Here is a 5,732-nt window from a genome sequence, read left to right on the forward strand (position 1 = left end):
TCTCCCTCCAATATGTGGAACCTGAGGCCTGAAGAGCGACCTTCTCTCGAGATAAGCCAACAATTACCTGAGCAGCAGCTGAGATGTCTGGATAGTCAATGAATCACAATAAGAATAAAAGGAAGAAGCCTCGACAGAGCTCCTACCTTGAGTTTCGTCCTGATGGCGCTTCAAGGTTGCCACCTCTTTCTTCAGCTCGGCTATCCGGGCTTTAGCCGCTCCATCTGGCCGAGGAAACCTCTCATGTATGAATGTAGATTTTGCCAAGTTCTCCTGAATGTACTATAAGCAGTAGAAGTCTTAACTTCATTCAGATCAAATCAACCCAAGACTCGGGGCTAGACCCATAGGTTCCATTGTGTGGCCTCGAGCAACCAAAATAGCGATGCCATCCCGACGGACTCGTGGGGTAGGCGATCAGGGGTTGAGAAAGTAACCAGAATATCCAACAAGGGTCGTACCTTTAAAGCTCCACCGATTGAGCTCCTGTACAAAGTCCCCTTTGCCTTCACAGCGTCAGCCAGGGTCTACAGCGCAGCCGCCAGGCTGTCCGTGTACCCTGACAGGCTCGCTAACTCCCGACAGCTGGAGTTGAAATGGCATCGCTCCTTAGGGTCATCAAACAGACGTTCGCCCTCGACGCCGAAAGCCTGCAATGACGGCCCTTCCTCGATCGACTTGGCTAGCCCGAAAGCCGAGAGGAACCATACGGACATCGTTCACCTGTGGAGGCGAGTCCACATGCCTCAACCCCCAATCAGGATCGTCTATCGGCAATACACTCAAAGACGTTCCCAACGGGTCGGGAAGACGCATGGATTCAACCACAGGGTGTTTTCCTCGAGCATTCAGGTCAGGGTCACCCTGCATGAGTTCCTTCTTGGATGAAGGGGAAACATCCCCTGCGTATTATCCAGTGGTGGGGTGCCTGTACCAAAAGAAGGCATCATATCACTAAGGGTGGTCTGACCCAAATTCCATTCTCTGAATTATTTGTCACTGAATCCTCGCTCTCGTTTAGGGGAGCTCCCGATGACGTAGCCTGGCCAATGTTGCCCATCATGGTTGCTAAGGGCAGTGTATCTGTGCACACCGTGGTGCCACCAGAGCTGCATTTCCAAGAGGAGAAAGTGTCAGGAGCCGAACACTCCATGGTTTGAGGCAGCGCAATGAAAAAACTTACATATTTTCATCATCCAGGATGTCCACTAAGGCAGGCTTCCTAGAGGGCCTGCGTGAGATTTTGGATCCCTCCCCGTAAGGGACATAATCCGCCTTGGGGCCGAAGTCGCCCATAATTAAGGCTGACCCGGGTGATGACTTGCCTCCAGCGGACGCACACGACCCCAAGGACCTAGGCACTACAACGGGCTTGTCGTGAGTCAAACTGAAAGTAAATCAAGGTCATAACCGACCATGGCCGCCCAACTCACCTGGGATCACGGGTGCCTGTTCGCGGTGTTGCCTCTTTTTCTTTGGCCTGGGGGCTGCTCCCTCAACTTTGACGCTAATCTTCACCACGGCGGCCCCGCGTCTCCTCGTCAGTACACCCGAGCCGGACAAAGTGTGGTTCGTCTTTCTCGTCTGAGGCTTGGGGTAATGGCCTTTAGGCCCTCCCAAATCTGGGGAATCTCGCTCCCGTCTGCCGCCATGGCTGACCTCATTGCCTCAAATTTTATTCAGGGGGCTCTAGAACGGTATCCTGAGCGAACCTGTGAATAAGAGGGATAGGTCATAAGGACTTGATTGAAAAGATCAACAGGCACGTGGTGATGACTTACCATCCCCTTGTTGTAGCCAGAACCTGAGCTCAAGGGCTTCACCAGGCGATCTTTTCCCGAAATCTACGATTTCGGGCCCAACACCTTGTTGGTAACGACCAAGGTTTTCATTATCGGAAATAAAAATTTATCGGAGGTCATGGATAAATAGGATAAGCAAGATATATCAGAAATATCGGACCAAATTCAAAAAAATTCAAATTGTTTTAAAAAAATTCGTAGAATTTGACTTGAAACTATTCCTAAGCTATTAAACATCACTTGTTCACAGATAAAAACAAGAATAAAACATTATAGTGTGGGATTGTCGCACGGCTGAATTTGGGTTGTCTGTGTGGAAGCAGGAAAGAAGGGAAAAATTTGACCGATGTTAAATTTTATCGGACCCTATGGATAGAAAGGAAATTTCGGAAATTTCCGTGAATTTCGGCCGATAAAAAAAAACCTTGGTAACGACCGGCCGTCACCTAGAGTGGGGTCATCATCTCGACGGGGTCCCTAGACGGGCTCACGGCCTCGAGGGAGTCACACATAAGAGCTACGTGTTCCTACAAGGGCTAAATCCACCTCCGGAAGAAGGCCGCCAGGCAAGCTTGGCTGGTGACGCCCCTCTTCCGATGATACTCCCACAGGTCATTTTTGAGTATGTCCGCCTCCTCCGGCTCAGATCCCGACAGATCTTCTTTCTCTGTCATGGGCAGAGGAGGGGGGAGCCTGTGGGAATACACCGAGGCAGAACAGTCATAGACATAAAACCACTTCTTCACCCAGTTTGGGATGTTGGAAGGAAGATCGATGTGAAAAAACAGACCTGTCGGCCGCCTTTATCCAAAGACTACCAGTGGCTTTCCACCCCGATGAGGAGCACATTGAAGCAGTGGCAGAACAGCGCCCAGTGTGGTTCAATTCCCGCATAGTCCTCATAGAAGGAAATAAACATTGCTAAGAGCACTACCATTCGGGGTCAAGTGATGCACCTGAGCATCATAATAGCGAAGGAGATCCCAAATGAAGCAGTGTATCGGGACATTGAATACGCGGCAAAAGAAGTCAACGAAGACCATGATCTCACCGGTGTTGGGAGCCCAGATATCTTGGCCCAGAGCGCACCGGTACCCCAAGAGCTCCTCTAGAGCCAAGAACGCTCCCACAACAAGGACCTTAATGTCCTCCTCCGTCGCCGTCGACACCTCCCATGGAGAATTGGGGGTAGAACCTCTTCCGCCCATGTTGCTTTTCATATCCATACCCTCTTCACTCACTAAGCTGACCACTTTGACTTTTTTGGGCAGGGTCTTCTTCAGTGCCATCACTGTGACCGCCGAAGGTAAGATCTAGAAATGGTGGCGTCTGCTAGGTTAAGGTAAGCGGAGGAAACAACGAGACTATTTTGTCGGCGGTGGCAAAGGTACAGATTGTTTCCACCCTCGGCTTCTTATAAAGGCGATTAAGGTCGAAACCCTGGCTTAAGGCCCAGTGACCCAAAATATTCAGCTGTTCGTTTGGTTGATTCGTATCGTTGCTGGTTCGTGAAGAAGTACTGTTAGCTGGTTTGTGTGTGAGAGAAATAATGTTCCGGCTGGAAATTTACGATCGTTTACGACAAGCCACAGCCAAACGAACAGGCTGAATATTGCTGGTAAAACTAGGTGGACCAATACTTGGGTCCCTCTAGCCCGGCGTAGCCCACCAAATCAGTTCAGTGCTCTCGATGGTTCTGGACTATGGAACCGTTAAGCCGACCCAACCATTGAAGAGTGAGGGGGATATTCGGGAGGGTCACTAGTATGATCCTAAAACCTCTGGTACTCAAATACCACGTAAATCTCCTGAGTAACCGAACAAGCTCGAAGTACTGTATTTCGACAGATGCATGCCCCTTAGTGGGAAATAAGAAAAATGGTTGGCCAAGGGCTGTAACCAAAGTATGAGCTCCTAAACTATGGAGAAAGAGTTTTATGACATGCCCATGATGGTCAGGTTTTGTCCTGTCACTCCATATCACTATGGAGCGGACGCCCACTCGTTCTACCCATTATCACCTCGAAGAATAACATACACTAAAGCTGCTTAGTAGTTCATGCGTTCGTTGTTCACCCTTAGTGGTCCCTAAGCATAGGGTCACTGGCTCATGAAGCCTCAATGACTGCTCAGTCAGTATGATTTTAGTACGAGCACTTGCATCACCCGGTGTAAGACCACGCGTCAATAAACCCATCAGGTTGGGTGGGGGGCCCGAGAAAATGCAAGAACAGTTCGGCTGAATGAAAAAACTCCAAAAACCCGAGTCAAATCGAGAGAGAGAGAGGTAACATCATTCAATTATGTTAAAACACCCTTTTTCAATTAACTCTGTTACATTTCCCATCACCAGGTACACAAGGCAAGCAACTCATCAGAGATCGCTACGTTTACAATAACAAAAACCTTGTATGTGCAGGATTTCCCTACACTCGGGATGGCGCCGGCTGAAAGCGAAGAAGCTGGTGAAAGATGTATCTAAATCTAGGATGCCTTTCCCAGATCTCCACCAGGACCAGCGACGCGGTAGAGAAGAAGCTTGAAGGATAACATCCTCGTGGAGCTTCCTCTACCATCTAGGATGAGGAGGAGCTTCACGAGAAAACCCGCCATCATCATCTTGTTTAACACTAGGGAGGAATGCTTGGCATAGATCTGTGCTTCAAGCCACCGAATCGATACATGAGGGGTTGTCGGTCGAGATCTGTGGGCTAAAAGGTTACCCTGCAACAGCAAGTTGCAGAGAGCCTCACCGCCCAGAATTTCCTACAGATATTACAACACAGCAACCCCAAGTGCGCCAACCATGTGCAAGTCCAGATGACGGCACCGATGTCGATCCGGGCCACCAATGGTATTGTTCCTCCCCATCTTCGTGGAACTTCCACTACCACCTAGAGCAAGCGGCCATGAGTAGGCCACTAGGAAGGTTGACTTTGAAAGCCTTCTCCCAGTGGCGGCGAAGCCGCTAGGACACACCAAGAGCCATGGTGAATGGAAGTTGTTGCCACTCTCTGACACTACACCACAACACCAAGATTAGCGATGGACAGTCTGACGCTAAAAGCGGCTATAGCGACAGATAATCTGACGCTAAAAAGTTATAGCGTCAGACTTCTGTAGACGCTGTAAGTCCTGTCGCTAAAAATCTTTAGCGTCAGACAGTCTGCTGCCCTGAATATTTATAGCGACAGATAGTCCATTGCTACTTTTTAGCGACAGATAGTCCATTGCTACTTTTTAGCGACAGACTGTGTGATGGTACATATGGTTTTAGCGACAGACAGTCCAACGAGACAATTTTAAATAGTTAAAAAAATAAAAATTAATCCATCAACAATTGTCCACAATAATACAAATGTCACTACACAACTAAGAACAAACATACACCAGTGAATGGCGCGCGCCATCGCGCGCCTACACATATATATGTATATTACACATGCTGATGTTTCCAAAGAGCTTATGCATATTTATATTACACATGGTCACTGGGTGGAATAATTGTCAGACGCTCAATGTGGAGTCCTCGATGAACTGAATGAATACATAAGACGAATGGATCATTACCAGCATCCTTGTATCTCTCTTCGACGCCTGCAATGAGCATGTTCCTTACCAATCCAAACTCTTGAGCCTCCACACATGGCTGTCCATCAGGTCTAACAAAAATGCAAGTGTAAGAAAAATTAACATACAGATTCATAGATTGGCATTCTGGATCTTAAATGCACAGAATATACTCGAATATAAGAAACCACTTTGTCAGATATATCAGTGAAAGGTCTAAGGAACACATCGATTCATCAATTGAGGGCAATAAGTTGCAAGGCAGATAACAAGGTAGAAACAATAAGTTGCAGGGCAGATAAACAACAACAAAGCTTCTTAGACTCAAGCAAAGTTGGGGGCAGATCAACAAAAAATATT

The 5,732-nt window shown here is 48.0% G+C and overlaps 1 long non-coding RNA gene across 1 annotated transcript; it reads right to left on the reverse strand.

Annotated features, from left to right (window-relative positions):
- Positions 1-1,012: 1,012 nt before the first annotated feature.
- On the reverse strand, positions 1,013-1,642 carry LOC136496653 (uncharacterized). The gene is made up of 3 exons (XR_010769095.1): positions 1,434-1,642; positions 1,184-1,361; positions 1,013-1,109 (listed from the first exon to the last, which is right to left on the reverse strand). It is a non-coding gene; the product is annotated as an uncharacterized lncRNA (long non-coding RNA).
- Positions 1,643-5,732: the final 4,090 nt, after the last annotated feature.

Source organism: Miscanthus floridulus, chromosome 12 (genome assembly GCF_019320115.1).
Source record: "Miscanthus floridulus cultivar M001 chromosome 12, ASM1932011v1, whole genome shotgun sequence".
Lineage (NCBI taxonomy): Eukaryota > Viridiplantae > Streptophyta > Magnoliopsida > Poales > Poaceae > Miscanthus > Miscanthus floridulus.